Source organism: Halichoeres trimaculatus, unplaced genomic scaffold, assembly GCF_033239565.1.
Source record: "Halichoeres trimaculatus isolate MK-OKI-2021-1 unplaced genomic scaffold, fHalTri1.1 fHalTri1_scaffold_8, whole genome shotgun sequence".
Taxonomy (NCBI): Eukaryota; Metazoa; Chordata; class Actinopteri; order Labriformes; family Labridae; genus Halichoeres; species Halichoeres trimaculatus.
Window position 1 is genome coordinate 8460977 of NW_027437186.1, and position 12438 is coordinate 8473414.

General features: G+C 41.7%; 1 protein-coding gene across 1 annotated transcript in view; it reads right to left on the reverse strand.

Annotated features, from left to right (window-relative positions):
* Nucleotides 1-11618, reverse strand: part of tjap1 (tight junction associated protein 1 (peripheral)) — a 68924-nt gene extending 57306 nt beyond the window's left edge. The window contains exon 1 of the mRNA XM_074675367.1: nt 11254-11618. The gene's annotated coding sequence lies outside the window, so the exon portion shown is untranslated. The remainder of the gene's footprint in view (nt 1-11253) is intronic.
* Between the last annotated feature and the right edge of the window lie 820 nt (nt 11619-12438).

Sequence of the window (12438 nt, forward strand, 5' to 3'; positions counted from 1 at the left end):
CAATCATTGGGAAATTCAAACAACTCAAAATTAAAATGTTACAAATTTTTCAAAACAAAAGGTGACTCTGATTGGACATAAACACAGCAGTGACTGTGGAGCTCTGGTGGAAAAAGGCGACAAACTGCCTTATCAGTCTAGATAAACAGTTGACACATAGCTCTTGCAGACTTAACGAAGATTAGCAAGGACAGTCAAATTTTTATATCGACCTCTCTTGTTAAAAAATATATCACAGCACGTTTTATTGCGTTGAATCCATCCTCATTTGTGTCGATTGTGCACGCTAGGGGTGTGCCATATCACACAGTCTACAGCAATGCTGGTATAATTTTTTTGACAATATAAATTTGTCATTTCAAGATATTTACAGTGCAGAAGCACAATGACGTATGACACTCCCTGCTGTCTATAAAACAACAATGGTCAAGAGCGAACATAGCACGGCAACATCAACTAGATCCTCACGTAAGGATTTAGTGCCTAAAAAAGGAGCTACCTTAGTGATGTGGAGGTGGTTTGGCTGACCAAAGATCAGACACGCAGCCAAACACTTTGAATGAAAAATGTGCAGGAGAACTATTACTGCAAAGGGTGGCAACAACACAAACATGTTACACCACCTAAAGCTGAAACACACGGCCGAATACAACCACGACGAACGTGTGGTCGATCCGAATGTCCAAAATCCTATATCAGCCTTGCCCGCATTCACACATAAAGCTTGAGGGCCACGCAGCGCCCAAAGCCGCTGGATACCCAAGATAACAGGAGAACCACATGTTCCTGCAGGAATCCACCCATGACATCATACTTTCATGGTAATTAATCAGTATGTTAAGCTCATCTGGCCCTCCCTAAACTTCAGCGCCTTCAGTCCATGCCTTCCCCTTTCTGTTGGCGTCCTTATAGAAAGAGTGTGTTGTGTCATATAGAATTATAAAATTTTTCATCTGCTACATTAACTTTTCCTCCTCCGAAACGTCAGATTTCTTCTGGATCTGACTTACTTTCTATGTTTACATTTCAAGCTTGTGTAGTAGTAGTAAATGATTGGAGAAGAGGCTTCCATACTACGTGTGCAAAAAAAATGCTGTTATTTAGAAGCAGCAACCACTAATAAGAAGTTGTTCATTTTTTCTTCCATATCATCACAAATATCATTATTGCAAATTTCCTTGAAATACTGTGATATAGTTTTGAGGCTGTATCACCCACCCCCAGTGCACACATTTGAGGATTTGCGCAAGCATTTGTAAATATTTTACACATTTGTGGCTTGACTCACATATTTGTGGATGCATTTATACAAACACACACACAAATAATTTTGCTACAATAATAGCTCCATAATATCCCCATATCCCTAGTAGTTACATTAGGAGTCAGGCTTCTGCACATAAAGAAGGCTGTGCAGATGTACCCATAGGCTACCAGTGCAGGAGTACACACAAGGCTTTAAGACAGGACATTACCAGGACATCTAGATTTTTAAAATGCTCTTTTTTCCATCCCACATTGTGATGGCTTCTGCATGTTTGTTTTATATGCTGGTTGCTGTAATTTGCATACATTTCCCTAAGGTGCAGGGACACTGGTTCGATACACACTCATCGTATTGTTTTTATTTTTTGCGTTAGTGCAGGCGTCAACACAGACTGAACACACCTCATATTCCTCATTATTTAATGGTGATTAACTTACTTTTGTAACTAACTTGCTCCTCCTGTCTTCTGTCATGGCTCACGAGATGAGTTATGATAATGTGGGAACCCAGAAAAACGAATACAGAGCCACAAAGAATCAGTGCATGTGTGGGTGATGACAATCAGCAACAGGAACATAAACCTCTTCCTGGATCAGACTGTAAACATGTTTAATTCTGATGTTAGGGCCTGAGGGGGATTATGTTTTCATTGGAGCCCAGCTCCAGCAGCCAATCAAAGCTCTGCAGATTTTTGCAGGTTCCTGCTTGTTTAGGAGACAGCTGACCACACCTGAACACACACACTAACTCACACACACACAAACACACACAGCAGGTTTGACATTTAACTGTGATTTGTTGTTCAGCTCCAAACGCAGAAAGAGAAAAAAACACAGCAGGAAGACTCCACCTGACCTCTGACCTGACCTGTGTGAGGTCTGAAGCTTTACTGACTGAACTTCAGCCCTCAGGGAGTTTTTCACGTCAACATCTTCTTTCAAAGATCAAATGTTCAGATTAGGTCAGAACCCGAGTCAAACTAAAGAAAACTTTCATAAAAAACACGTCTCCTACTGCTGAGTCCCTCTCGAAAAACTACCACTGAACTGTTAAAGTGTTAAAGTGCTGCACTGAGCTGAAGTGACCTGCTGGAGTGTTTCTCACAGAGCTTTAAAATGAAACAAAGATCCCTGAAAAACCATAAAACATTCCCAAACAAATGGTAATTTTGCTTTAAATGCTCATCCCGAGAGTGATTCCCCCACCCTCTCTTTCCTGTTTCCTCTATCTGCTTCATCTCTCAATAAAAGCCTGAAATAATCTTAAAAAAATAGAATGAAAAAAAAAACAAATAAAAAAACAGGAAATAATCTGGTCCAGCCCTGTCTAAAAAAAGGCACCAGCAGCACAAACACAGCTGAGCGCTCAAGCTCAGTGACTTGGTTTGTTATGTCAACGTAACGCAGACAGCAGCGTCTGAAGAGGACGAATTATTCTTAGTTTTCAGGCTTTGTGTCCCTCTGATGACAGGACATCTCCACATCCTGGAGGTTCCTACTTTTATAGAGAGGAGCTCTGAAGGTGAGGTTAGATATTCCAGGTGAGGGTACAGATTTTTTTAATAATTCCTCTCTTTGTAACGTCAGATTCTGAGCAGAGAAAGACTATTAAAGACTCGACTGCTTATATTAAAAATTCTGCGGTACTTCTGCTTTTAAGCCACTGACACATGACCACAGCACGAACCAGCACCAGGGCAAAGTCCCTCTGATAACTTAAACTCACCCACTGAAAGCTGAAGGCTGTTTCTATCATCACGCAGACATTAAGTGTGACAGCAGCAGCACTGCAGGCCTGTTAGCTTACAGGTGACATACAGACCCTGCATACACACACACAGTGCTCTGGTGAAGAGCTGCACTAATCTGATGTCAGAGGAGCTTTTCTACTTTCCTTCACAGTTAATGAGAACCTGGTGAGTGGTTCTTTTATATGGAGCAAAAAAGAAAAAAGGGACTAGCATGTTTCATTCTGTTTGCCAGACATCTGGGCGCCTTCATCTGACAACTTCACACAAATGACAGAGGTACTGACAGACCTTGGTGTTTGAGGCCCGTCCTGCCAACATGTCATTGATAAGTCAGGAGATCCTTATGAGATGACCTCATCCTATCAGCAAGTCTCATTAAGATCTTGTGAAGATCTCATACTGGTTTCAGAACAGTGTTTTGATCAGATTTTGTGGCGTTTCCACTGACTTATCCTGGGACAGATCCTCAAATAACCGAGACGAGCTGTTCCACTTTTTTGGGACCCTTTCGTATGGGTGCCAGACTGAACCGATCTGTTCTCAGAAGGTGGAGCTACAACACTGCAGACTGTTGATTGGTCGAAAGAATCGCCTCTTACCGTGCAACAGCAGCTGCATTTCTCCTGGCGTCACACAGACTTCTCTGAAACAAAGCTTGATTGCACTTTGTATCAAAGAGCTACATGCCAATCACAGAGGGGACGAAATGCTGTATGTCTTCATCTATGCTCTTTGTTTACTGTGTCGTGTTTTTCTTCTTCGTTGGATTTATTAGCGGGGTAAACTATGACACGCTGCTACGGCGTCACGCTATTGTTTAACAGCTGCGGCTTTCGGCATCTGGCTTACACGCCGCCTATCATGAGAAGGCACAGTTTTCTGTGGAAACGCAAACAGGATCAGGCTTAACTGTTCTAAACATTGCCAAACCATACTGAACCGAACCAGACTGCTTGGTGGAAACGCAGCTTTATACAACATTTGAATATATAGACGTTTGAAAATTGCATGTGTAGTTCATATATCCAGATTTATCCATGTTATTGATACGGGCAAGCAGTAGTTGTAGGACGATATGCTTTTCTCCCCATTTGATTCTTTTACAAATTTTAAGTTGCGGTTTTGGGATTTTAAGTTGCGTTTCTTTGATATTTGCAGATTTGGGATTTTCAGTTTGCATTTTTGACAACAGAAGTTGTGAAAAAGTTGAATGATGATGATGTTGTCTACAAACCATATTAGGAGCCATATTTCCCTAAAAATTGCACATCACGGGAGTCAGAGAAAAACATTTTGCCCTCTGCTGGAGAAAAATGGTAGTTTTTTTCGCAACCCAGCTTATAAGCAAAGACTGAAATGAAGACTTTAAATTTGAATTAATAAAAAGAATGGGAACAAAAAAATCCTGATTCAAAATCTTAAAAGAAAAACTTGATACTTATGTGAATCAATATTTTCTCCCACCCTAAGAAAGCAGAATACTCTCTAATACGGGGGTGGCCATCCTGTGGCTCGCGAGCCGCATGTGGCTCTTTTCCTTTCGGTATGCGGCTCTCCGATCCATTCATAAAAATATATATATATATATATTGTTATGAGTAGTGGTGTGCCTATCAATCTAAAATATTGATGTATTGATGCCAACATTGGGATCAGTATTGAACAATACTTGGGTGATGAGATTGATACTTAAGTTTCAGTTTCTCTTCTCTTCATGTGCTCCTCTCAATCACTCATGTGCTTATATCTATCTATCTATCTATCTATCTATCTATCTAGATAGATAGATAGATAGATAGATAGATAGATAGATAGATAGATAGATAGATAGATAGATAGATAGATAGATAGATAGATGGATAGATTGACAGATAAATAGAACTTTGTGTCTTCTGCAGTAAAACAGAAATATATCTTTGACACAGCTCCACATCTCGCTTTGAAAATTGGAAATGTATTGATTTTTATTTGTATGTCATTTTGTTTATGTGCGAGAGGAAGTGTGTTTGTAAGATCTCGTGTGTGACGTGGCAGTACCACAGTAATTTTTGTGGCTCTTGGTCTCGGACTGGTTGGCCACCCCTGCTCTAATACAACAGCACATTGTGTAGCTCGAATCAAAGTGTCCTCAGCTTACTTATTCCTTCTTCTAAATGGCAAGAAGAGAATTAATGTAGATGCTAACCTTAATAAAATCATTAAAACTGCCTCTCTTATACTGACGCCTCATCATGACCTTCATATCAGAATGAGATTATCAGCAACAAGACTGGTTATTTCTTCACACTGAATCTGGGTCATAGTTCTGTGATAAAAGTGTCTGCTCTGAGCTCTGCTGTTAAGATAATTATCAAGCAGCCGTTTTTCTTCTTGAGATACTTCTGGTTTAATGATTTTTTTCCTCCATTGTTTAAATCTCACCATCCTAATGTGAACATGTGCATTAATCGCATAGAGAAAGTGTCCCCGTGAGGCAAGCAGACTGATTCATTCATCATATCCCACCACCACTCATACACACAGAAAAGTCCCTCTGATGTTACTCTGCAGGACGAACACAGAGAGCAGAGCGCTGAGCAGGAGGAGTCTGTGCATCACCTGCCAGCAAACATGAACCCTGCACAGCTCCAGTCTCATGTTACATCAGCTGGAGGCTGCAGACAGGAGGGCGTTCAGTTACATGAGGCAGATATGAGCCAGGAGTTTGTTCCTGTTAGCAGTTTTACCTCCAACTCTCCTGCACCTGTAATGAACACACCACACGAGTTTTATGACAACAGTCTGGAAGTCCTTAAATAATAAATATGATCACTGTTGATGAATATCTGTAAAGTAAGCTCATGATTTACTGAGTCTTTCTTTACGTTGGTTATACACTTTATTGATTTCTGTATGTTATTCTCCACTTTAACCAGCTGTTATCAAGTATTTTACTGTTTGTATCCTCACACTTTGAGCTCCCCTGAAAAGAAATGTGAAATTAAAACTGTTTTATCCCCACCTGAAACTCTTTGCTCCTAAGCTCCTAACTTTTCTTTTTGTAGCAGCTCACAGGAAGGAGCGGCTCAGGCTTGCTTTGGTTCAGCCCCTTGTTAAGCTGCTGCAGGCTCACACTGCTCAGGAACAGGATATATTATGCTCCTTCCTCAGCCTCTCTCTGTGTTTATGTCCTGTTATAAATGTTTCTTCTCCCTTTTTTTCTGTTCCCTTCTCATCTCGGACCACCTGCTGCTGTGCACCTGTTAGACTCATACAGCTCATATTATCATCAGTCACAAATACATCATGGTAAATATGGGGTTGTTTGCTTCAGAGTCTGCTCGACAATTTTTCACAATCGGTTTATCGATTAGTTAATGAATTGTTTCATACTCAGAACAATTTGATTATTTATGAGTTTTACATGACATCACACATGTTGTGGTACCATCTTCGGGACTGACCAGGAACAAAATGTTAACAGGTGCAATCCACTACACTATGTGGGATGGAGTATGAGCACCAGATGAGAGAAAACCAAAAAAAGGAATTAAAGATGTGTTTACACGTTTGTGGTCAAAATGAAACACCGTCACCACGTTTCAGTTTACATTTTCTTTAAATGAAGCAATAGAGAAGGTTTTAAACCAATCTTCCTCGAAACGCTTGGTTCTGGTGTGTGTTTCTTTAAATCAATAAGAAATCATTCTAATCCCCGCCCCTTTTCTTCCAACAGGTGTGCGACCATGGATAAAACATCATGCTTACAACGCAACACAGAGCGTGCTAGACAATATTTCTGTTGGAGAGCACAGTACAGCTGAATTCATGGGTTATTGGTGACATCACAGTTTTTACGGTGCCATCTTTAGGAACGACCTGGGACCTAACGTCAACAAGTGCTATCAGCAACAATATGTCACCCAAGGAGAAAAAAGGGACCTTGACATTGAATACATAAAAATAAAACAAGAAATTTGCAAACTTAGGAGCGAACAAGTAAAACTTTCAATAATATGAGTCAAAGTTCAGTCTGTGTGTTTTTACAGAGAGAGACATCAGGAGAGCCACCAGCTTTGTGAACTAAAATATATATGATATTAAACTTTAGCTCAAGTTTCAAAAATTGCTGAATGACCCGATCTTCCATCACATCAGCACCGTACTGTAATGAGATGAGTGCTGGGTGACATAGCCTAATTTTGATATTATGATATTTTTTGCCAAATGTCAATATTTGATATGGCTCTGTGTTAATTCTATTACAGTTTATGAATGTATGAAACTGAACTGGACCAAATTAAATTGTAAAACAGAAAATTTATTTCACAATTGTAATCATCACAAAGAAATCAATAACTTTTCCCTCCAGGTATTTAAAAATATAATAATGTCAAAATAAAAGAAACTTCTGCAGCAAGCATGGTAGGGGCCTTTTAACTAACTATATATAAAATTGAAAACCGGAATTTGTCAGTTTGTTGTGCTACAGGGTAAGCTAAAACCCTTCTGAATGCACAGTTTCTGCTCAACTGTTGAGTTAACTTTACAAGATAATCCTGATTTCTTCACCTTTATACATAAAACCAAACCAAAGCTTGAAATTATGACTTCTGTTTCACACTAAAATACACCAGATCTGTCTGCAGTGAGTCTCCGTTCCATCACGGCAAACGGATCAAATAAGTTTCTGTCAACTCACACTGGATCAGTTCTGTTGCTGTCTGTCTGCGTGGCTGGTCCGTTGTGTCGCAGGTAATACACGGCCATCCTACTTTTGACGGACGCAGAGCTGTGACGCAAAAACTCAGCGTAAGAAAGATCGACTGGGACAGGAAGTCGGGACCAGAAGCTACCTAAAAACACCATAGACTGTATATAGAGTGGACAGCGTGGCTCCACCATTTATCATTGTACGGTTTTGAAGCCAAAATACCGCCGTCTCAGGTGCCGTCATTGTAGCAGTTTGGAGCCAGAGTCTGCGCAGTAGAGACAATGAAGGATTCTGGGAGAATCTATGTGGCGCTGGGTGACAAAAATAATAATTATTTTTTTCTTTCAAGAGTCTAATCACTTCCTGACTCTACCTCCCAACATATTTTATAATCCTTGAAAAAAATACACGAGAACGGCAGCTGTCAATCATCATTAAACGTTACATAAAGCCTCGTTTTTAACTTCGTATTACTGATGAAAACGAAACTTGTCAGAAAAAAGAGCCGGATTTTTAAACCTATACTGCAGCCAGTCACCAGGGGGAGCAGTTTTTGTGGAGACCTCACTGAGCCGAGCGAGCGGACGTCCATTTTTTTTTTACAGTCTATGAAAAACACCCAGAGACTTTCAAAATAAAACAGACTATGTCAAAATCAGTTCGTATTTAGCTTGACTATGATGCTAAACTGACATAATGAGCAGAGCCAGACCAGAAGTCAACAGGTTTGAGGTTTTACAGCCCGACATGAATAAAGAGACTTATCAATGGAGTGGGAAGCGTGGGAACTCCTCAGTCGGTGACCCCAGCTGTTTGTCAGTCTGCACTGCAGATGTATGTGGTGTAATTCAGGCATCACTCTAAAACATTGAGCTCTTCAATTTCTGACTTGTCCACTAGTTTGTAATTAGCAGATGATACTCTCATGCGGACAACGACAGAAAGAAGCTAAAGTTGTCTGCAAATTTCATTTTGGAGGATCCTTAATACATAGGAAACAAGACTCAGCTGTTTAATCTTCTCCTGCTGCCGCAATGTCTGCCTCTCAGCTACTGACAAAAGAGACGTGATGATATGAAAAAGAGGGATGTTCATGTGTGTGCGCCCTCTGCTGGTTAAAGTAGGTATCATAATTCATTTTTTATCACGCTGAATTAGATCACCTCTGAGCATACAGTCTTGTTAAGTGCTGTAACAAAAAACAAACGTGTCGACTTTATGATGCATCAATCTCTCTCCTCTACCTGCAGCAGCTCAGCTCTCTGAGCCCAAACTTATCAAGTCTCCTGATGTGACTCCTGTGGCTGTCATTCATCGAAGAGAGAGAAGTCTTTGTGTGTATTTGTGTGTGTGTGTGTGTTCTCCTGAAGCTAATTTTCTAATTTTTAAGTGAAAAAAACAGCACTGCAGAGAGATCTAAATCAATGACTTCACACACAGTTAAACACACACACACACATTTGCTCACACACACACACAGAGAGTAAATATTCAGAAGCTGCTGTTTGATTAGGGATTTCAACACAACTGCAGAGATTTCTTTAACGCAGCAAACATTTTCTATCATAAAGTGTAAAAACTTGTCCACACAGCGCCCTCAGTCAGCAGTAAGTGACTTTATACCCACTCCTATCCCCCTGCTCCCCCAACCCCACAGATAACCTTCTGTGGATCTTTCACAGTTAAACCAGCCCTTTCTAATGGATCAGGATCAGGACCAGGTCTGAGATGTCAGGAATTTAGCCCCAGCTGTCACACTGAATAATACAACCTTCAGCATCACCACGAGACCCAGAGCCAAGCAGAGTATTCATCCTGACAGACGTTTAACCTTTAGGTGAGCTGCACCCAGTTTTCATTAACAGTTGGTGAGTCAAACTCAAAATGACTGACAGACGCTCCAGAGAACAGTTACCTCTCATGTGGTGAGAGGCCACGACCAGGGATTACTTTCATTATGGGTTTGTCCTCACTGGTGAATTATTCTGTCCATTAATCAATCAGCTGTAAAGACTCTGTTTCCCATGAGCACCATCAACCACTGCTGTAAGGATGTGACTCTTACCAAGGTGTACTTTGTTATAACTCTTTGTTCAAGACAGACAAGTTTTCCCAGGATGCAAAGCATTTATCAATAGTTACAAAATGCTATTGTTTAAAACGTGACAACAATCAAACTTTGTAAACTTAGTTTGTAGTTTAGTGACCAGAAGGTAAGCTGCCTGTTTAGTGTTAATCGCAGACATGTGCTCTGTGTCATCTACCAACTCCAACCTCACCAAGCAGAACTAACACAACCTCACTCTTCATTTTATTGACAGACTCTCAAGTTTGAACAAATCACTGCAGAATAACTGCAGACTGTGGGTTGGAATGGACATTATCACAAATATGTTAACCTATATTTTTTTAGCTTTCTTCTGCTCTAACCTCCTGTTTTTGTGACAGTCCAGCTCCAGTGTCTGAAATAAATCCAAGAAAGCAGAGGACATGGACAGTTCTTGCTTACGGCTAAACTTCGCCTGTTTGTGTGAAGTCAACAAAGGGGCTCTCGGTCTAGGTGTCGTAAATACATTTGTGTTCTTCTGGTAAAATCTACATCAACGACATAGACACAGAAATACCATTTTTTGGTGCTGATAATGTCATTTTAACTTGTGGATTTCATACAACCAAATATATAAAAGTAAGACTATTTCAAGGTCCTCGATGAAGTCCTCACAGGACCTTGAAAGTATCTTTAGATCTGAATGGGTGAAGTGGAAATAGATGAAGGGCATCACAACTTCCCCTGCATTAGTCTCTGAAATGACTGCCGGGATGATCTGCAGGGCTTTTAAGGTGGAGGCTCTGGTTTACATTGAGTTGTTTTCAGCTGCGGATGTTTCCTCGTTGAGTATCCAGATTGTCAATCTTTAATGAGATCTGAGACAAACTGGGCGGACATTAGAGGGTGAAATGCTCTGATGTTCTGGTGACACAGATACTCCTCTGCACGGTTTGACTCTGTTCTACCTGTGCAGGTGGAGATCAGGCTCTTTATGATGCTCTGAACTCTGTGACACTGAGCGCCAAGGGGCCCCCTGAGGGTCTTAGCCCCTTCACTATTGTTCCCACTCAGTAATCCAGCCTTGTGATTGGTTGTCTAGAAGTGCAGGTGGATGTGAAGAAGTGTGAACACACACACGCATACACATATACACACAGAGGCACACACACAGGGAATGATTCAGTGATGTTCAGGCTCCACCACCTGACCAGCTCCTCAGCAGCCCTCAGTTCTGTCTGACAGGCTGACGGGGGCACACACGACAACCAGCGGGGTTCTGTGACACCGGCCGAACCGGCCCTCAAAAATAATGACCCGTTAGGATGAGATAAACCCGCACAGACCTGCTGCGGGACTCACCGTGGCCCAGTTCAGACCTCAACAAGCTGCACCCAACTGTCACACACCGACCGATACCGAATAAACCGACTCATCCGAGCCGCTCACCTCCACACACTCCTCAATGACTTCAGCTCGCTCGGGTCAGGGCTTACCTGTGCGGCCGTCTGGCGCCGCCCGGCTCCGGTTAGCTCCAAAAACAAATCCCGGAGAACGAAGAGGAGAGGAAACTTTAGCAGGAGCTCCGATCTGCTCCTCAGGCGGGGCGAGGAGGGAGGGAGGGGGGCTCCAAACCGATCTGAGGCCGGGGAGGAGAACAGAGGTCCGGCTGTGAAAAGATCCGAGTAGGGACGAGGCAGCCGCAGCGGCGGCGTGTGGCAGGAGGTGAAGCAGCCGGCTGAGACGCTCCCTGTGTCGGGAGGAAATCCACTCAGAGCCGCTCAGAGAAAGTTGATCTGCTGCCCTGCTCTGCTGTCGCCATCTTTACCCGCGGGGCATGACGGGTAATCCTTAGGAATCCCGATCCCCCCCACCCTTCCAAAGCCCCCCCGCCCCGCTCACATACACACTCACCGTCAGACGTTCTGCGTGCTGACGTCACACACCTTAATCCGCGGACAAACAAGTGGGAATAGGTGCTGAGTGAGGAGGTTATCATTGACCTATTGATCGTTTGGTTCATCTTCAGATTATAATCAGATGAACAATCATAGCAGGCTCCTCAGTACAAGCAAAAACACCCCAGTGAGGTATGAGACTGACACATGAACACAAAGCTGCTGCTGAGAAAAGAAACCAACTCAAGTACACAAAAAATGATTCTGAGTGAATTATAGGTGTATCATTGCAATGGTTAAAATATATACTGTACAATTATTTTTCTTTGATTTTAAGGCCAATATTGACATCATTTAAAATGTAAAAAAAAAGTAGGCTTATTCTGTTTAATCATAACTGAATAATAGTGACTGAATCTAACACGGTGTGTCCAGGTAGATTCAATTAACAAACACTTCCCGTGGAAGTGTGATCAGTCTGAAATCAGCAGCCAATCAGAAGTCAGCACATGGTAGTTCATCTTCTTTACCATCTGGTTCAACAGTTTGCATTTCTTCCCTGGCTGTGTAGTGTATCAGTGTGAAAAGATAATTAATAATATACTGTGATGACACTCGGAACAATGCAGCACATCAAGGATGGTTCACAGCACACACTAGACAAAACTCACAGCACTAAGCCCAGTCATAAAATAAAAGAAGAATGTAATACACCATAATATACTGCCACAATATTAAGATTCTGTGATTTTTTTTCTTGCAATTATACTGTCAAGCACTAAT